This window comes from Salvelinus fontinalis, chromosome 29 (assembly GCF_029448725.1).
Source record: "Salvelinus fontinalis isolate EN_2023a chromosome 29, ASM2944872v1, whole genome shotgun sequence".
Classification (NCBI taxonomy): domain Eukaryota; kingdom Metazoa; phylum Chordata; class Actinopteri; order Salmoniformes; family Salmonidae; genus Salvelinus; species Salvelinus fontinalis.
The window spans coordinates 20,470,455-20,492,245 of record NC_074693.1 but is presented as its reverse complement, the minus strand read 5'-3'; the positions used below and the strand labels follow the sequence as shown (position 1 = coordinate 20,492,245).

The 21,791-nt window shown below is 45.3% G+C and overlaps 1 protein-coding gene across 1 annotated transcript in view; it reads left to right on the top strand.

Moving 5' to 3' along the window:
- Positions 1–21,791, top strand: part of fgfrl1a (fibroblast growth factor receptor like 1a) — a 102,996-nt gene that overhangs the window by 2,678 nt on the left and 78,527 nt on the right. The gene's annotated exons all lie outside the window — the stretch shown is intronic.

The following is a 21,791-nucleotide window of genomic DNA, read 5'->3' as shown; positions in this document are numbered from 1 at the left end:
CTAATCTTAATTTTCAAGGTGTGTATTACAGTTTTCTTCCCAACACAATACCTCAATAAATGTAAGTCCACATTTCAAATGTTTTCTGTGCACCCCATGGGGAAAATAATTTACACTGCAAGTGGTAATAGATAGCAGGAACTCAGCGCCTTACCACTGTACGCTAACTGTCTAGAGCCGTATTTGCTCGCAATGCACATCATTTTATTATCAGAGCTTTCCAGTGGACTTCTGGTAAGTATGCTTTCGTGAAAAAGTGTTGGGATCAGATACAATTAGTTTACAAAAATGAATATTTATGAGCAATTCCCTCTACCCACAACCTTTCACCTGAAGTAGATCTGTAGGCAACCATCTTCAAAAAGTGCCTCACCACAGTGAGGACTGATGATATCTACGACAAGCAGCTGATTCACAACTTTGTATTTTTCTGTACACAATTGTGGTTGTGTAACTCAAGTTAGTGATATAGTCCATTCGGGCTTAGGGCCTACCCTCCATTTTCTAACGGACCTTGCCTAGATCACACAGCTTTTGGCACCCTCTATTTTCTAATGGACCCTGCCTAAATCACACCTATGGACTGCAGCGCAGTGTGCAGATAGTGTACTCCTCACCCTCCTGCTGCCCAAACACCTCACCCCTCCTGCTGCCCAAACACCTTACCCCTCCTGCTGCCCAAACACCTCACCCCTCCTGCTGCCCAAACACCTCACCCCTCCTGCTGCCTGCTCTGGCCTGCCTTTCTGTATGTCTGCCTCTCTGTCTGTCTGTTTGTGGGGAAAGCAAGGGGACATGGGGAGCCAAACGCACGGCGCTCAGGCAGATAGGATCAGTGAGTCACACAGCCAAGCAGTCACGGAGACGCTTAAGCAAAAGTCAACAGAGACCCATAGAGAGCAATGCGATTAGATTAGGCAATTTATGTTTGTTTGCTGTGCAATGCCACAGCGTTTCTGATCGTGAATGGAGCAAGGCGGCAAAGATAGCTGTGGGCTTAAAGGTAGAAGAGACAAACTTACTGGTCTTCCTGGTGATGATATCGGAGGTGGTTCCTCACTGGGTTAGCCTAGCTAGCGCCTCACTGGGGTTAGCCTAGTTAGCGCCTCACTGGAGTTAGCTTAGCTAACGCCTCACTGGGGTTAGCCTAGCTAGCGCCTCACTGGGGTTAGCCTAGCTAGCGCCTCACTGGGTACGCAGAGGGAGAGATAGACGATGGCATGCGGATATTAGAGAAACAAACTTCTTCCTTTCTTCATGAAGTCTGATATGACAGGTTTGATAAGACTGAGACAAGCATGGTGGTTGTACAGAAAACAAAATAGCTCAGAGATACTAAAACCAAATCAGAGATTATTTTCCACGTGATCTGAGATACTTTGCACTCCATTTGACCCAATGCTGGGCTTTGGACATACTGTGGGCGTTCAACAATGTCAACTCAACATACAGTAGAACATTTTGAGTCCACATCAAAACATATGCTGACATTCTATAATTATTTTGTGACCTTAGTTTCATACCTTCAGATGGGAACTTCAGGAGTAGAAAAGGAACATACTTTCAAAACTACAGGACACGTAACAACACTTTTCTTAGAGTTCAGGTTGATTGCAATGATGTGGAGTAGGGAATGCATTTTGAAAGGTTGCTGGTTCGAATCCCCAAGACGACTAGGTGAAAAATCTGTCTGTGCCCTTTAGCAAGGCCATTAACCCTAATTGCTCCTGTAAGTAGCTCTGGATAAGAGCGTCTGCTAAATGACTAACATGTCATTCCAAAGGAACAACAATAACCCTTGACCCCATTTGAGTTCTCCCCTCCTAAATAAGAGTTTGCTGGTCCTGTGTGTCCTTGGTGCACGGGGAATGCAGAACATCACGTCAGATGACAAATATTTTCCGCTACATGCGGAAGCACAGTTTGGGCCCAGCTGCCAGAGAGGCATATGAACTGTATAAGCTTATGCAATGATTCAGGGTCTGCATGGTCGAGAGAGAGACCATTAATGCCGAAATGTGGCTATTAACATCTGTGCCAACTAAATGGGGAAACAAGTAAGTCATGGGATAGTTACCATAACAGTTTAAAAAAACAAAATTATGATTACAAATGAAATTGAACTGCATTCAATTTGTTATCGCTGTCTTGTTTAGTAAAGTCCGACTCATTATGACGTACAGGATCGTGGTGCAGAAAAGGTAGACTAAATACTACCAGCATTGCATTTAGTCAATGGAGATGGGCAGCCATATGGACACGTGGAGATGTGGGGGCTTTTGGAGGTGGAGCTGTTTGGTTTGTAGGGGCCTGCTGTGCTGTTTGTACAAACTAGGACCACCGTGCGGCTACATGCTGGTGTGTCAATGAGAGGCAGACCTCCAGGATTCATGATTGAGCATCTGGACACATCTTTATAGAGTAAACCACCAAATGGGCTGATGCTCTAAACGTATACAATGAACATAAATACAGTCTGCTTATCTAACTATCTTGTATTCCTCTGAGCCTTCTAAAAGTCAATAGAAATATAGATGAGGTTGAGTCCCTCTCTCTCCTTCCATCTCTCCTTCCCTCCCTCCATCGCTCCTTCCTTCGATCTCTCCCTCCCTCCATCTCACCCTCTTTCCATCCATCCCTCCCTCAGTCCCTCCCTCCATCTCTCCCTTCCCACCTCACACTCCTCCCACTGCAGCAGTTTATGGCTAGCTCTAAGCCAGAGGGAATGTGTGAAGTTAATTTAGAGTGTTGGAGAAACATAGCTGAGCTACTGGGTAGCCTTTGGTCCCTTCACAGCTCTGTAGAATATCCACAGAGCCTGGAGTGTGGGTTAAGCAAACAGTAGTTACATTTAGAATAGCGATTGATGCATATGTCTTGATTAAAGTCAATGTTATTAACAATGACAAAGTGTGTGTATTGAGACAAATGTGTCATAAAATGTAAATACTATATTGCACTGTTATCATAAATTCCTATTGGCATTTCCAGGAAATGATGCACACAAAACCATCAGGCAAAGCTCAGACATAAGCCGTCTTCCAGACATGACAAACAGAGCTGAGTGTGAGTGAGGAATGAGAGATCTGCTCCAGTTCATGTCAATGAGGAGGATAGATCCATAAAGCAAGGCTTCTGTCAGACTACAGGCCATAAAGTGATTATTAGCATGTCAGATGGTGTTTACACAGCAACCATCTTTCTCTCGCTTCTTCTTATTAGCATCGGGCTGCTAATCACATTCCCCAGTAATGAAGCTGTGTTACCCAGGAGGTCGTAAATTGATTTAAGACTGGGAACAGCATGTTGCTGAGTTGAGGATGTGGTGATTAGGAAACAAAGTCTGGCTTCAAAAGGAACTGAATTAAACAGGAGCTCAGATAAAGTCAATGTTAGTTTAGCACGTCTGGTGTTTGTGTTTTAATGTGTCCATCAAGACACCTCAGGGGTAGGTTGATGGTTTTTAATCCCACAATGGCAGAGGGTGGTATGGGGACACCCTGCACTAGTCCTCCTGGTACAGAATCATGGTGTTCAATGCGACTGGGATAGGTGCCCTGTGTAGGAATGAGGAGAAACAGCTCAATTAGAATAGAGGAGTGAAAGAGGAGTGAAAGATAGAGAGTTCTCCTGCAGTCCAACTGGCCTACTGTTTTCACCAGTCCTCCCTGCAGTCCTCCAATCTTGTCTGACATGACTTCCATTAGGCTAGTCAGAAGCATCTACCCCAGTCTGCGTCAATCAATGTTGCAAACACATTAGCCACTGAAGGCAACATCTTTATATTGTTGCGGATGTGTTGGAATTATGCCACACCCACACTGACATACTTTCCAGCCTGAAATAGCCACAACATAGACAGGCAGACTAGAGGTCTGTTGAGTCTAGGTCAGACACAGCTTTGGCTGGGCAGCAGGAGGGTGAGGAGGCTGGGTGGCAGGTGGGTGAGGAGGCTGGGTAGCAGGAGGGTGAGGAGGCTGGGCAGCACATACTCTCACAGACAGTGCATTGTGTCGTACAGTGGTGAAACAATAGTTTATTGTTGGTGGCTGGAGCCTGTGTTTGGTCATTGCTACAGGTCAGAGGGCAGCAGGGACTGTGCATGCCTGACCTTTCACCAGGGGCTTACAATAACACACCAGTCCTCCTGCAGATTCTGCTTTTTCTCCTCTTTGTGTGCCTTCAGAGAGTATTCACACCCCGGTACTTTTTCCACATTTTGTTGGGTTACAAAGTGGAATTAAAATGGATTTGATTGTCTTTTCTTTGTCAATAATCTGCTCAAAAACTGTCAAATTTGTACTGTCAAATTTGAAGAAAAATGATAAAATTATTATTTTTTTAAAATATGAAAAATTGAACACTTTCTTGATTAGATACTGTACAGTGCTGTGAAAAGGTATTTGCACCCTTTCTGATTTTCTTGCTATTTTTTTTATACTGAATATTATCAGATATTCAACCAAAACCTAAAATTAGATAAAGGGAGCCTGAGTTTACAAATAACGAATAACAATTATACTTATTTATTTAATTAAACAAAGTTATGCAATACCCAATGCCCCTGTGTGAAAAAGTAATTGCCCTCTTACACTCAATAACTTGTTGTACCACCTTTAGCTGCAATGACTCCAACCAAACGCTTCCTTTAGTTGTTGATCAGTCTCTCACATCTCTGTGGAGGAATTGCTTTCACTCAGCAACATTTGGGGGTTTTCAAGCATGAACTGCTTGTCTCAAGTCCTACAACAACATCCCAATCGGCATTAGGTCTGGACTTTGACCAGGCCATTCCAAAACTTTTTAACCATTTTCATGTAAAGTGCATTCAGAAAGTATTCAGACCCCATGACTTTTTCCACATTTTGTAATGTTCTGCTTTATTCTAAAATGGATTCAATGACATTTTTTGCTCATCAATTTACACACAATACCCCATAATGACAAAGCGAAAACAGGTTTTTAGAAACTTTAGCAAAATTGTTACATTTTTTTTAAATAATAATAAGTATTCAGACCCTTTGCTATGAGACTCAAAATTGAGCTCTAGGTTCATCCTGTTTCCATTGATCATCTTTGAGATGTTTCTACAACTTGATTGGAGTCCACCTGTGGTAAATTCAATTGAATGGACATGATTTGGAAAGGCACACACCTGTCTATATTAGGTCCCACAGTTGACCGTGCATGTCAAAGCAAAAACGAAGCCATGGGGTCGAAGGAATTGTGCGTAGATCTTCGAGACAGGATTGTGTCGAGGCACAGATCTGGGGAAGGCTTCCAAACAATTTCTTCAGCATTGAATGCCCCCAACAACACATTAGCCTCCGTCATTCTTAAATGGAAGAAGTTTGGAACCACCAAGACTTTTCCTAGAGCTGGCTGCCCGGCCAAACTGAGTATTCAGGGGAGTGTCACTCTGACAGAGCTCCAGAGTTCCTCTGTGGAGATGGGAGAACCTTTCAGAAGGACAACCATCTCTGTAGCACTTCACCAATCAGGTCTTTATGGTAGAGTGGTCAGATGAAAGCCACTCCTCCGTGAAAGGCACATCACAGCCCGCTTGGGGTTTGTCAAAAGTCACCTAAAGGACTCTCAGACCATGAGGAACAAGATTCTCTGATCTGATGATCTGATGAATTATTTGGCCTGAATGCCAAGCCTCACATCTGGAGGAAACCTAGCACCATTCCTACGGCGAAGCATGGTGGTGGTGGCAACATCATACTGGGGGTGGGGGGGTTCAATGTCAGGGACTGGGAGGCTAGTCAGGATTGAAGGGAAGATGAACGGAGCAAAGTACAGAGAGATCCTTGATGAAAACCTGCTCCAGAGCATTCAGGACCTCAGAGTGGGGTGAAGGTTCACCTTCCAACAGGACACCGACCCTAAGCACACAGCCAAGACAGCGCAGGAGTGACTTCGGGACACGTTTCTGAATGTCCTTGAGTGACCCAACCAGAGCCCGGACTTGAACCCGATCGAACATCTCTGAAGAGACCTGAAAATAGCTGTGCAGCGTCGCCCCCCCCCCTTCCGACCTGACAGAGCTTAGAGGATCTGCAGAGAAGAATGGGAGAAACTCCCCAAATACAGGTGTGCCAAGCTTGTAGCGTCATATCCAAGAAGACTCGAGGCTGTAATCGCTGCCTACGGTGCTTAAACAAAGCACTGAGTAAAGGGTCTGAATACTTATGTAAATGTGATATTTCTGTGTTTTTTTTTTATACATTGGCAAAAATTCCTAAAAAACGGTTTTTGCTTTGTAATTATGGGGTATTGTGTGTGGGAAAAAACAATGTTTTAATCAATTTTAGAATAAGGCTGTAACGTAACAAAATGTGGAAAAAGTCAAGGGGTCTGAATAATTTACGAATGCACTGTAGACTTGATTGTGTGTTTTGGATCAATCAAATCAAATCAAGTTTATTTTATATAGCCCTTCGTACATCAGCTAATATCTCGAAGTGCTGTACAGAAACCCAGCCTAAAACCCCAAACAGCAAGCAATGCAGGTGTAGTAGCACGGTGGCTAGGAAAAACTCCCTAGAAAGGCCAAAACCTAGGAAGAAACCTAGAGAGGAACCAGGCTATGAGGGGTGGCCAGTCCTCTTCTGGCTGTGCCGGGTGGAGATTATAACAGAACATGGCCAAGATGTTCAAAATGTTCATAAGTGACTAGCATGGTCAAATAATAATCCAGAATAAACGTCAGTTGGCTTTTCATAGCCGATCATTAAGAGTTGAAAACAGCAGGTCTGGGACAGGTAGGGGTTCCATAACCGCAGGCAGAACAGTTGAAACTGGAATAGCAGCAAGGCCAGGTGGACTGGGGACAGCAAGGAGTTGTCTTGTCTTGCTGTATGACCCAGCTGTGCTTCAGCTTCAGCTCACAGACGCATGGTCTGACATTCTCCTGTAGAATTCTCTGATACAGAGCAGAATTCATAGTTCCTTCTATTAAGGCAAGTCATCCAGGTCCTGAAGCAGTAAAGCTTCACCAAAGCATCATATTACCATCACCATGCCTGACCGTTGGAATAAGGTTCTTAATGTGGTATGCAGTGTTTGGTAACATTATGTCTGGCAAAAACAAATTTCATCCAAAAAGTTGACTCACGTTTTTTTTTAAGCACCTGGATGATCAGGCACTCCCTGGTCTTTGTGGTTGAATTTGTACTTGAAATTGACTACTCTGGGCCTCCCGAGTGGCTCAGAGATCTTAAGGCACTGAGTCACAGTGCTTGAGGTGTCACTACAGACCCGGGTTTGATCCCAGGCTGTATCACAACGGCTGTGACCGGGAGTCCCATAGGGAGGCGCACAATTGTCTCAGCGTCGTCCGGGTTAGGGGAGGGTGTTAATTAAGAAGCGCGGTTTGACGGTTCATGTTTCGGACGACGCATGACTCGACCTTCGCCTCTCCCGAGCCCATTGGGGAGTTGCAGCGATGAGACAAGATGGTAATTGGATATCACGAAAAAATAATAATAATAAAAGAACTTGACTACTTGATTGAGGGGCTTTACAGATAATTGTAAATGTGGGGTACAGAGATGAGGTAGTCATAAAAAAATCATGTTAAACACTAGTATTGCACACAGAGTGAGTCCATGCAACTTATTATGTGACTTGTTAAGCACATTTTTTGTCCTGAACTTATTTAAGGTTGCCATAACAAAGGGGTTGAATACCTTTTCATTTTTTATTCATGTCACGGCCATCAACAGAAGTAGACCAAGGTGCAGCGTGGTGAGCATACATATTCCTTTATTTAAATGACACCGACAAAAACAATAAACAATCCAAAACAACTGTGAAGCTAAAGGGCTATGTGCCACAAACAGAGCTAACCTCCCACCAAGACAGGTGGGGAAAAGGGCTACCTAAGTATGGTTCTCAATCAGAGACAACGATAGACAGCTGTCCCTGATTGAGAACCCTACCCGGCCAAAACATAGAAATACAAATAATAGAACTAAAGAACATAGAATACCCACCCCAAATCACACCCTGACCAAACCAAATAGACATAAAAAGGATCTCTAAGGTCAGGGCGTGACAATTCAATTGTAAAAATATAAATAAATTATTATTCCACTTTGACATATGGAGTATTGTGTGTAGGCCAGTGACACAAAAATCGAAACCTTAATCCATTTTAAATTCAGGCTGTAACACAACATTATTTTGAAAAAGTCAAGGGGTGTGAATACTTTCTGAAGGCACTGTATATATGTATGCATGTACTTCCCTCCTCCCCCACCTTCCCAGCTGTTCTCCTGGTCGCATTACAAATGAGATGTTGAAAAGCAATCCTGGGACCGGAGACAGCTCTCCTTTTTTTCTTTTGGATTTTCTGTGTCAGTTTGTGTTGGGGCCTGCACCCCTAAGCAGGTGTGTGTGTGTGTGTGTGTGAGACTGTAAGGAAGGATGAGACAGAGAGAGAGAGAGAGACCCCCGCAAGCATTCTGGGACCTAAACTGAGCATTAACGTGATTGACGGATGGCAGTCATACTGTGTCCACTAGTGGTTTTCTAACCTCTCCTTGTGTACCCCCAGACATTTCACAATTTTGTTGTAATACTGAACTAGCTCACCTAATTCACCTATTCAAGGTCTTGATGATTAGTTGACAATTTGAATTAGGTGTGCTAGCTCTGGAATAGTTCAACTACATGGAACGGCTGGGGGTCCCAGAGGAGAGGTTTGGAAACCCCTGCTCTACACTACTTTTCAAAGTGTCCCAAATGGCACCCTATTCCCTACATAGTGCAATGCTTTTGACCAGAGCCCTATGTTGTGCACTATATAGGGAATAGGGTACCATTTGGGACACAACCATAGACTGAGTCAGTCTCTCTCTTCGCTGCATACCGCTGGTTTGTTCAGTGTGTGGGACTAACCCAGTGCCCCCTGCGCTCTTTCTAAACAACCTGAACCAATCAGCCTCCACAGGCATTTCCTTTGGTGCTAGGGTGAAAGGTCAACTGTATTACCGCCCAAAAAACAGCCACTTAATGTCTGAGAGGTTTGAGGTATGTCTGAATGACATCACAGAGCCCCCCATAAGCCCAGCTGATGTATGTCTGAATGACATCACAGAGCCATCCATAAGCCCAGCTGATGTATGTCTGAATGACATCACAGATTCCCCCATAAGCCCAGGTGATATGTCTGAATGACATCATAGAGCCCCTAAAAAGCCCAGGTGATGTATTTCTGAATGACCTCACAGAGCCCCCCCCCTCCCCCGCAAGCCCAGGTGATGTATGTCTGAATGACCTCACAGAGCCCCCCCCCTCCCCCGCAAGCCCAGGTGATGTATGTCTGAATGACATCACAGAGCCCCCTCCCCCCGTAAGCCCAGGTGATGTATGTCTGAATGACATCACAGAGCCCAGGTTGTTGTCTCCTTAAATCAGGAAATATGTCACTCACACCAGAGGTTGTTTCATATTTGTGTGGTTCTTGTTGGACAGCACCAGAGTGAACTGACAATGGATCTGTAGTGTTCTTGCCCGTAGCCACATGGATTTCGGTCTCACGTCGGCAGAGAATCAAAAGCATAGCATACACACACACACACATGGCTTGTTCATTACGCCAGCTGTCGGAGTAGAATCCACACTGCTGTTGGAATGTATAAGGAGTGTGGGAGTTGTGGGGTGGTTTGAAAGTTGGGAATTTGAAGGCTTTAGCAACTGAGGAGCTTGTGTTGCTTGGGCTGTTAGGTGCAGTGTTGTGGGTTTTTCAAGGATGCAGTCGGGACACAGACCCAGCCAAACCCATAGGCTCCAACCAGGAAATCTGAACCACCTGGCTGACTGGTCCGAATTCAGTGGAGGAGCTTTTGGGTGTCAGGGTGGCTGTCTGGAGTGAATAGGCTTGCACCTGTGGGATTTCTCATCTGTTGCTGCCTCTTATATCTCTCCCCCAGTCCCATGGTGGATCAGGCCTGATAAAAGGACCATGTGATATGACCGTGGCTCACTATGAGCAGCTGTCTTTTCCCCCAGTTTTAAATCCGTTGTCTGCTGGAGGTCTCGCTATTTCACGGTGTTGTTCTCACAGTTGGTTTGTCTTTAAGCTTAGGGCAACGCCATCTATTGTCTCCCCCAGTCTACCTCAAAAGGATTTGAATGGGCCTGAGAAATGTGTGTTTCTCAAAGACCGTGAAGTGAGAGACGTAAGCAGATCCTCTACAGGGTATTTAAACTCTGCACATTTGATGTCGTCCCCCATTTCCTCTCTCTGTGTCTGTCTTTCTGTCTCTTCAGTATGGAATTCCACCACCATCACCCTCAGGTTGTGCAGATGGCAAAACTTGAGTGCTAGCCATGATTATTTTCTGTGCACAAAGTTACATGAGCACAATGTTGAAGTCCTCTATTAACCATATATAATCCTCATATTCTGGCTCAGAGTTGTCACCTATTATCACACTGAGATTTATGTCAGAGTCTAAAATAGCTCTATTCTTCAGGGTCCCTATTTCAAAATACACTATATTAGCAGGACCTTTAAGTCTTTTTTCTGGCCAGCTGCCCTGGGTTTTAAGACTTTAACTTTGAGAAGGGGAGAGGAGGGGCTTGGGGAGGTGCGGTCGTCGTCTCTGTGAGAGTGACCCCTGAGTGTCAGCAGCTGAGGGGGAAACGAACCTGAGGCCGTGGTGAACAGATCGACGGGCCGTGGTGAACAGAGTGCCACTCCGCCAGGGTGAACATCACTCCATCGGGGACGTAACGCCACTCCTCTGGGGATGAAACTCAGCCTCCACTGACAGGTACAAGTGGCAAGATGACTAATTCATTTGAGACGATATTCTGGAACTGTTTGCACCGTGAGTGCCTCGGCCTGTCAATGGTCACTTTGTGGGCCCCTACCTGGCTCAGCCCCTGCCTCTGACTCATGGCATTCATGTCTAGTTGTGCCAATCCACACTTGCCCTCGACACACAGTCACACACCAAGGGCAGCATCGTTGGTGGGGTGTGCGCCAAGTACTGCCGTCATCTCATATGATGAGCTCAACTATTACAAAAGTTTGTGAGCTCATATTGTGTACATCACTTCTCTGGCTTAACCTCTTTTCTTAAAAATAACATGTTGTCAATGCTTTCTATGTCGATTTGAGCTGACTGCTAGTTTGTATGTATGCCTCATTAAGATGTCAGTGATGAGTGCAAGATGAGAAAGGGAGATATCCCTCAGTGCTTGTCTCTGTCTGTAGGTACACATCATTTTAATGTTTCCCTGAGGAACAGAGTTAGCCTCATTGTCAGGGCCAGGTTGCCAGGCACTCAATTGACTGTGGAGATTTTGGATGAAACCTCTTCTGACAGAGACCTGCGCATAACAAATGTAGTTAGACATGTCTGAGAGGAGGTGAGGAATGTGTGAGAGAGGTAGGGGTCTGGGGTACATATTGGCGTGGGGGGGTGAGGTGTGTGTGTGTGAGGGGGGGTGAGGTGTGTGTGTGTGAGGGGGGGACGGGTCTGGGGTACATATGGGCGTGGGGGTGAGGTGTGTGTGTGTGTGAGGGGGGGACTGGGGTCTGGGGTACATATGGGCGTGGGGGTGAGGTGTGTGTGTGTGGGGGGGGAATGCTGTCAGACAAGGAACCCAGTGGAGCAGAAACATGGAGGAGGATAAGGAGGAGGAGGACATGTGGGAGAGAGAATAGGAAGCACGTCTCCAAAGCATTACCAAATTACAACATCTATTTTATTGTGCATTTGAATTTTAAGCATTTGAAGTCATTTTTGGTGTAATAATTCACACATGAAAACGCAACTATTTGAAATATAACAAATTTTAATGTAAGAGTATCCATATCTCTGGCTTTATGAACTCAGACATTTCTTCTGTCTTTATGGTGGCCAACGTGCAATCACTGGAGAGTAAACTGGATGAGCTCGGTTCGAGACTATCCTACCAACGGAACAACGGAATCGACACGGATAATATACAGTTGGCCGGGTTATACGTGCATCAGCAGGACAGAACAGCTGCATCCGGTAAGACAAGGGGGGGAGGGGGGGGCGTGTGTATTTGTCAATCACAGCTGCTGCACTCTGTCTAATATTAAGGAAGTCTCGAGGTATTGCTCGCTTGAGGTAGAGTACCTCATGATAAGCTGTAGACCACATTATCTACCAAGAGAGTTTTCATCTATGTTTTTCGTAGCCGTCTATTTACCACCACAAACCGACACTGGCACTAAGACCGCACTAAACAAACTGTATAGGAACACAATTAAACAATAAAAATGCTCATCTAGAAGTGGTGCTCCTAGTGGCCGGGGACTTTAATTCAGGCAAACTTAAATCCGTTTTAACTCATTTCTACCAGCATGTCACATGTGCAATCAGAGGGGAAAATATCGAGACCACCTTTACTCCACACACAGAGACACGCACAAAGTTCTCCCTCGCCCTCCATTTGGCAGATCTGACCATAATTCTATCCTACTGATTACTGCTTACAAGCAAAAACTAAAGCTGGAAGTACCAGTGACTCGCTCAATACGGAAGTGGTCAGATGACGCGGATGCTACAGGACTGTTTTGCTAGCACAGACTGGAATATGTTCTGGGATTTATCCAGTGGCATTGAGGAGTATACCACGTCAGTCATCCGGCTTCATCAATAAGTGCATCGACAACGTCATCCCCACAGTGACCGTACGTACATATCCCAACCAGAAGCCATGGATTACAGGCAACATCCGTACCGAGCTAAAGGTTAGAGCTATCGCTATGCCCTCAGACGAACTGTCAAACAGGTAAAGCATCAATACAGGACTAAGATTAAATCCTACTACACTCGCTCTGACACTCTTTGGATGTGGCAGGGCTTGCAAACTAATACAGACTACAAAGGGAAACCAGGCCACAAGCTGCCCAGTAGTGACGCGAGCCTACCAGACAAGCTAAATGCCTTTTATGCTCGCTTCGAGGCAAGCAACGCTGAAGCATGCATGAGAGCACCAGCTGTTCCGGATGATTGTGTGATCACGCTTTCCGTAGCCGATGTGAACAGACCTTTAAGCAAGTCAACATTCACAAGACCACGGGGCCAGACGGATTACCAGGATGTGTACTTAGAACATGCACTGACCAACTGGCAAGTGCCTTCATTAACTTTTTCAACCTCTCCCTGACAAAGTCTGCAATACCTACATGTTTCAAGCAGACCACCATTTTTATTTATTTTTTTATTTCACCTTTATTTAACCAGGTAGGCTAGTTGAGAACAAGTTCTCATTTGCAACTGCGACCTGGCCAAGATAAAGCATAGCAGTGTGAACAGACAACAACACAGAGTTACACATGGAGTAAACAATAAACAAGTCAATAACATGGTAGAAAAAAAAGATAATCTATATACAATGTGTGCAAAAGGCATGAGGTAGGCAATAAATCGAGTAATTACAATTTAGCAGATTAACACTGGAGTGATAAATCATCAGATGATCATGTGCAAGAAGAGATACTGGTGTGCAAAAGAGCAGAAAAGTAAATAAATAAAAGCAGTATGGGGGGTGAGGTAGGTAAATTGGGTGGGTAGTTTACAGATGGACTATGTACAGCTGCAGCGATCGGTTAGCTGCTCGGATAGCAGATTTTTAAAGTTGTTGAGGGAGATAAAAGTCTCCAACTTCAGAGATTTTTGCAATTCGTTCCAGTCGCAGGCAGCAGAGAACTGGAAGGAAAGTTCCAGTTGAGGTTTTGGCTTTAGGGATGATCAGTGAGATACACCTGCTGGAGCGCGTGCTACGGGTGGGTGTAGCCATCGTGACCAGTGAACTGAGATAAGGCGGCACTTTACCTAGCATAGCCTTGTAGATGACCTGGAGCCAGTGGGTCTGACGACGAACATGTAGCGAGGGCCAGCCGACTAGGGCATACAGGTCGCAGTGGTGGGTCGTATAAGGTGCTTTAGTAACAAAACGGATGGCACTGTGATAAACTGCATCCAGTTTGCTGAGTAGAGTTTTTGAAGCTATTTTGTAGATGACATCGCCGAAGTCGAGGATCAGTAGGATAGTCAGTTTTACTAGGGTAAGTTTGGCGGCGTGAGTGAAGAAGGCTTTGTTGCGGAATAGAAAGCCGACTCTAGATTTGATTTTGGATTGGAGATGTTTGATATGAGTCTGGAAGGAGAGTTTGCAGTCTAGCCAGACACCTAGGTACTTATAGATGTCCACATATTCTAGGTCGGAACCGTCCAGGGTGGTGATGCTAGTCGGGCGTGTGGGTGCAGGCAGCGAACGGTTGAAAAGCATGCATTTGGTTTTACTAGCGTTTAAGAGCAGTTGGAGGCCACGGAAGGAGTGTTGAATGGCATTGAAGCTCGTTTGGAGGTTAGATAGCACAGTGTCCAAGGAAGGGCCGGAAGTATACAGAATGGTGTTGTCTGCATAGAGGTGGATCAGGGAATCGCCCGCAGCAAGAGCAACATCATTGATGTGTACAGAGAAAAGAGTCGGCCCGAGAATTGAACCCTGTGGTACCCCCATAGAGACTGCCAGAGGACCGGACAACATGCCCTCCGATTTGACACACTGAACTCTGTCTGCAAAGTAGTTGGTGAACCAGGCAAGGCAGTCATTAGAAAAACCGAGGCTACTGAGTCTGCCGATAAGAATATGGTGATTGACAGAGTCGAAAGCCTTGGCCAGGTCGATGAAGACGGCTGCACAGTAATGTCTTTTATCGATGGCGGTTATGACATCGTTTAGTACCTTGAGCGTGGCTGAGGTGCACCCGTGACCGGCTCGGAAACCGGATTGCACAGCGGAGAAGGTACGGTGGGATTCGAGATGGTCAGTGATCTGTTTGTTGATTTGGCTTTCGAAGACCTTAGATAGGCAGGGCAGGATGGATATAGGTCTGTAACAGTTTGGGTCCAGGGTGTCTCCCCCTTTGAAGAGGGGGATGACCGCGGCAGCTTTCCAATCCTTGGGGATCTCAGATGATACGAAGGAGAGGTTGAACAGGCTGGTAATAGGGGGTGCGACAATGGCGGCGGACAGTTTCAGAAATAGGGGGTCCAGATTGTCAAGCCCAGCTGATTTGTATGGGTCCAGGTTTTCCAGCTCTTTCAGAACATCTGCTATCTGGATATGGGTAAAGGAGAAGCTGGGGAGGCTTGGGCGAGTAGCAGCGGGGGGGGCGGGGCTGTTGGCCAAGGTTGGAGTCGCCAGGAGGAAGGCATGGCCAGCCATTGAGAAATGTTTGTTGAAGTTTTCGATTATCACGGACTTATCAGTGGTGACCGTGTTACCTAGCCTCAGTGAAGTGGGCAGCTGGGAGGAGGTGCTCTTGTTTTCCATGGACTTTACAGTATCCCAGAACTTTTTGGAGTTAGAGCTACAGGATGCAAATTTCTGCTTGAAAAAGCTGGCCTTTGCTTTCCTGACTGACTGCGTGTATTGGTTCCTGACTTCCCTGAACAGTTGCATATCGCGGGGGCTCTTCGATGCTATTGCAGTTCGCCACAGGATGTTTTTGTGCTGGTCGAGGGCAGTCAGGTCTGGAGTGAACCAAGGGCTATATCTGTTCTTGGTTCTGCTTTTTTGAACGGAGCATGCTTGTCTAATATGGTGAGGAAGTAACTTTTAAAGAATGACCAGGCATCCTCAACTGACGGGATGAGGTCAATATCCTTCCAGGGTACCCGGGCCAGGTCGATTAGAAAGGCCTGCTCGCAGAAGTGTTTTAGGGAGCGTTTGACAGGGATGAGGGGTGGTCGTTTGGCCGCGGACCCGTGGCGGATACAGGCAATGAGGCAGTGATCGCTGAGATCTTGATTGAAGACAGCAGAGGTATATTTGGAGGGCAAGTTGGTCAGGATAATGTCTATTAGAGTGCCCATGTTTACGGATTTAGGGTTGTACCTGGTGGGTTCCTTGATGATTTGAGTGAGATTGAGGGCATCAAGCTTAGATTGTAGGACTGCCGGGGTGTTAAGCATATCCCAGTTTAGGTCACCTAACAGAACAAACTCTGAAGCTAGGTGGGGAGCGATCAATTCACAGATGGTGTCCAGGGCACAGCTGGGAGCTGAGGGGGGTCGGTAGCAGGCGGCAACAGTGAGAGACTTATTTCTGGAGAGATTAATTTTTAAAATTAGAAGTTCGAACTGTTTGGGCATAGACCTGGAAAGTATGACAGAACTTTGCAGGCTATCTCTGCAGTAGATTGCAACTCCTCCCCCTTTGGCAGTTCTATCTTGACGGAAAGTGTTATAGTTGGGTATGGAAATCTCAGAATTTTTGGTGGCCTTCCTAAGCCAGGATTCGGAAACGGCAAGGACATCAGGGTTGGCAGAGTGTGCTAAAGCGGTGAGTAAGGCAAACTTAGGGAGGAGGCTTCTGATGTTGACATGCATAAGGCCAAGGCTTTTTCGATCACAGAAGTCAACAAATGAGGGTGACTGGGGACATGCAGGGCCTGGGTTTACCTCCACATCACCCGAGGAACAGAGGAGTAGTAGGATGAGGGTGCGGCTAAAGGCTATCAAAACTGGTCGCCTAGAGCGTTGGGGACAAGGAATAAAAGGAGCAGATTTATGGGCGTGGTAGAATAGATTCTGGGCATAATGTGCAGACCAGGGTATGGTGGGGCACGGGTACAGCGGAGGCAAGCCCAGGCACTGGGTGATGATAAGAGAGGTTGTATCTCTGGACATGCTGGTCTCAATGGGTGAGGTCACCGCATGTGTGGGGGGTGGGACAAAGGAGGTATCAGAGGTACGGAGAGTGGAACTACGGGGTCCATTGCAAACCAAAACAATGATAACTAGCCTGAACAACAGTATGCAAGGCATATTGATATTTGAGAGAGACATACAATAAGGCATAAAGTGATTGCAGGTCTTGGTTGGGAGAGCTAGCTAAAACAGGTGAGATGACAGCAGCTAGTCAGCTAACACAGCAACAGCAGGTAAAAATGGCGACGACCAGGCAGACAGGGTCGGATTAACTACACACAGATCCTGAGTTAAAGCACAGAGCCGACAGATAAAACACAAATAAACGGAATGGAGTACCGTGAATTAATGGACAGTCAAGCAGGCATCAGCTATGTAGCCGAGTGATCATAGTGTCCAGGGGGCAGCCGTAGATGGAGCAGTGAGGCCTCCACTAAGCTAGCCCGCGGCGTTTAAAGTTAGTAGCCCGGGGGGGTGGTCTGCTCAGACGGAGGGGGTCTGCTCAGACGGAGGCCGGTTGAGGGTTGAGGGCACAGCGGATGGGGTATTTGTCTGCAGACCAGACGTGGTCGTGTCGACAGAGAATCCAAGCCGGATGGCGGTGGCGAAAGAGAGGTCGTGAGTTGTAGAATTGTGTTTGCTAACTGGTGCTAGCTTCGTGATTCAGACAGCTAGTCATGGGTAGCAAGCTAGCAGAAGATGGAGGTCTGTTTTTAGCCACGCCGTGCAATTCCGTCGGTAGATTAGTGGGGTTCCGTGTGGTAGAGGGGACCAATCCAATTGTCAAAATAGTTATAGTGGCCTAAGAAGATTGTTCGATAGACCTGTTCAGATAGCAGCCAATATGCTCAAGACAGCTAACGATTAGCGGGCCGCAGTTAGCATATGGACGTTCAGGTTACGTTGCGATGGAGGGGCCAGTTGAAATACTCCCTCGGGCAGATAACGTCGGTATCCCAGTCGTGAAGGCCCGGTGGGGCTCCGCATCGGCAGTAAAACGGGTCTGGATAGGTGATTGTAGCCCAGGAGTGGCTGATGGAACTCTTCAGCTGGCTAGCTCCGGGATAATTGGTGTTTGCTCCGGAATTGATGTTAGCCGATAGTCACTCGGATAGCAGCTAGTTAGCTGCAAGATCCAGGTGTAAATGTCCAGAGCTTGCGGTAAAAATCCGGGGATAAGAAGAGAAAATAGGTCTGGTATGCTCTGGTCTGAGTCGCGTTGTACAAAACTGGCAATAGTTTTCCGAGCTAAAGGATAGCTGATGAGCGCTAGCTGTGGTTAGCTGAACTACTAACGTTAGCTTGTGAGCTGGCTAACTTCTGGCTAGCTTCTGTTGTAGATTTCGGATACGAGGTGAATAATACTTTTGAGGAAAAAAAACAGATCCGCACCACATTTGGTGAGGTGGGTTGCAGGAGAGTGTTTTGAAGTTGAGTTTTTAAGAAGAAAAAATATATATATAAAAAGATATGCGAAGAAAAATATATAATATATATACACGGGACAAGACGAGGACAAAGGACATCTGACTGCTACGCCATCTTGGATTCACTTGGCAAGTGAACCATAGTCCCTGTTCCCAAGAAAGTGAAGGTAACCTGCCTAAATGACTACCCCCCCCCCCCCCCCTTCACATACTGCCCCAACAGATCGATGACGCAATCTCAATCGCAATCCACACTGCCCTTTCCCACCTGGAAAAAAGTAATACTTACAGTTGAAGTCGGAAGTTTACATACACCTTAGCCAAATACATTTAAACTCAGTTTTTCACAATTCCTGACATTTAATCCTCGTGAAATTACCTAACACAGTTAGGATCACAACTTTATTTTAAGAATGTGAAATGTCAGCACGTACGGGAGTTGTAGCGATGAGACAAGATAGTAATTACTAGCGATTGGATACCACGAAAAATTGGGGAGAAAAGGGGAGAATTTTTTTTTTTTAAAGAATGTGAAATGTCAGAGTAATAGTTGAGAGAATTATATATTTCAGCTTTTATTTCTTTCATCACATTCCCAGTGGGTCAGAAGTTTACATGCACTCAATTAGTATTTGGTAGCATTGCCTTTAAATTGTTTAACTTGGGTCAAACGTTTCGGGTAGCCTTCCACAAGCTTCCCACAATAAGTTGGGTGAATTTTGGCCCATTCCTCCTGACATAGCTGGTGTAACTGAGTCAGGTTTGTAGGCCTCCTTGCTCGCACACGCTTTTTCAGTTCTGCCCTCAAATTTTCTATAGGATTGAGGTCAGGGCTTTGTGATGGCCGCTCCAATAGCTTGACTTTGTTGTCCTTAAGCCATTTTGCCACACATTTGGAAGTATGCTTGGGGTCATTGTCCATTTGGAAGACCCATTTGCGACCAAGCTTTAACTTCCTGACTGATGTCTTGAGATGTTGCTTCAATATATCCACATCATTTTCCTTCCCTCATGATGCCATCTATTTTGTGAAGTGCACCAGTCCCTTCTGCAGCAAAGCACCTCCACAACATGATGCTGCCACCCCCATGCTTCACAGTTAGGATGGTGTTCTTCGACTTGCAAGCCTCCCCCTTTTTCCTCCAAACATAACGATGGTCATTATGGCCAAACAGTTATATATTTGTTTCATCAGACCAGAGGACATTCCTCCAAAAAGTACGATCTTTGTCCCCATGTGCAGTTGCAAACCGTAGTCTGGCTTTTTTTTTAATGGTGGTTTTGGAGCAGTGACTTCTTCCTTGCGGAGCGGCCTTTCAGGTTATGTCGATATAGGACTCGTTTTACTGTGTATATAGATACTTTGTGTACCTGTTTTCTCCAGCATCTTCACAAGGTCCTTTGCTGTTGTTCTGGGATTGATTTGCACTTTTCGCACCAGAGTACGTGGTTCTGGGACAGAACGCATCTCCTTCCTGAGTGGTTTGACGGCTGCGTGGTCTCATGGTGTTAATACTTGTATACTATTGTTTGTACAGATGAATGTGGTACCTTCAGGCGTTTGGAAATTGCTCCCAAGGATGAATCAGTGTTTTTACACTGCTGCTTCTCGCTGTTTATTGTCTATGCATAGTCACTTTACCCCTTCCTACATGTACAAATTATCTTGACTAACCTGTACCCCCGCACATTGACTCGGTACCAGTACACCCCTGTATATAGCCTCGTTATTGTTATTTTATGTTGTTATATTGTTATTTTTTATTTTTTTTAATAATTTAGTTTATTGAGTAAATATTTTCTTAACTGCATTGTTGGTTAAGGGCTTGTCAGTTTGCATTTCACTGTAAGGTCTACACATCTATTCGGCTCATGTGACAAATCAAATTTGATTTGATTTTGATTCATGAACTCAGACCTCTCTCCTGTCTTTAAGATGGCAAATGCAAAGCTCCTCTAGTCTAGTTGTCTAGACCTAATTCAGATATTGACGTGTGTGTGTTGGTGGGTGGGTGGGCGGGTGGGTGGAACTCTCCTCAGAATATATGCCCACTACTCCTGGTCTACCTTCCATGTGCCTCTGCGTGCTAGGCTGAGGCTGGAGAAGCAGAATACTTGAATTATTTGTATCCTATTCTCAGCACAGTTACTCTTTGTGTCCTGTGAAGTCCTGCTGCCTTAGCAAAATCAAACAGGTACAGGCCAAAAAGTAAAGGTTGGATGTGGTGAAGTGATGCAGTCATTTATCTCAGTCCTCAGACTTTCTACTGTTGATTTCTTTCTCACTCTCTCTCTCTTACAGCTGTCTTTCTCAATTCAATTCAAAGTGCTTTATTGGCATGGGGAAATGTTTTACATTTCCAAAGCAAGTGAAATAGATAATAAATAAAAGTGAAATAAACAATAAAAATGAACAGTAAACATTACACTCACAAAAGTTCCAAAGGAATTTAAAATGTCATATTAATTCTATATACAGTGTTGTAACGATGTGCAAATAGTTAAAGTACAAAAGGGGAAATAAATAAACATAAATTTGGGTTGTATTTACAATGGTGTTTGTTCTTCACTGGTTGCCCGTTTCTTGCGGCAACAGGTCACAAATTTTGCTGCTGTGATTGCAAACTGGTATTTCACACAATAGGTATCGGAGTTTATCAAAATTGGATTTGTTTTTCGAATTCTTTGTGTAATCTGTGGGAAATATGTGTCTCTAATATGGTCATATATTTGGCAGGAGGTTAGGAAGTGCAGCTTAGTTTCCACCTCATTTTGTGGGCAGTGTGCACATAGCCTGTCTTCTCTTGAGAGCCAGGTCTGCCTACCGTGGCCTTTCTCAATAGCAAGTCTATGTGCTCACTGAGTCTGTATGTACATAGTCAAAGCTTTCCTTCATTTTGGGTCAGTCACAGTGGTCAGGTATTCTCTCTCGCTCTCTGTCTCGCTCTCTGTCTGTCTGTCACTGGACCCAGTGCTGGAGGGGGGATGGGCTGCTACTCATGGAGGGTCATTTTTAGCCACCCCCAGTGAAATACTGTGTAAAGCTCCAGTGTAATAGTAGTTGTAGCCTTTAACACAGTTGCGGCCAGCTTCTTTCCCTCCTAAACCCAGGTCACAGGCCTGGGAATTATCTGTAAACTTTACTTTTTTTTATCACTCCTTTCGCTTCCAATACATCTGGATACTTGTCATTCAGGCCCAAGTTTTCTTCCACTAGATTCCAGTAAAATTCTTAACTTTTTGATTGAACTCTTCCTCGGGTTCTTGCCTTTTTGGTTACTCTTTTAAAATGCTTCTGAGACAATTTTTTTTCCACCCACTGTATGTTGAGTGCATGTTCCAGGTCTGATGGCAACATTTCTTAATTTGTTGATCTGTTCACTTGAAAAACGACAGGTGTGTTTGTAGATTTTATACAAAACAAGTGGAAATTGGGGGGTCTGGATTACTTCCAGTACTCAGATCACTTACTGCCATTACTCAGAGCAAGGACAATGGAGTTGACACTGTGGTATTGAGAAAGACCTGTAAGTGTCTGGGTGAAGTCCTGCTGCTTGTGGTTCTCATGATGACATGGTCAGGCTTTTGTCCCTCTGAATCCCATGGACACATGACATCTTCTTTAAATCTAAATCAAATTATACTT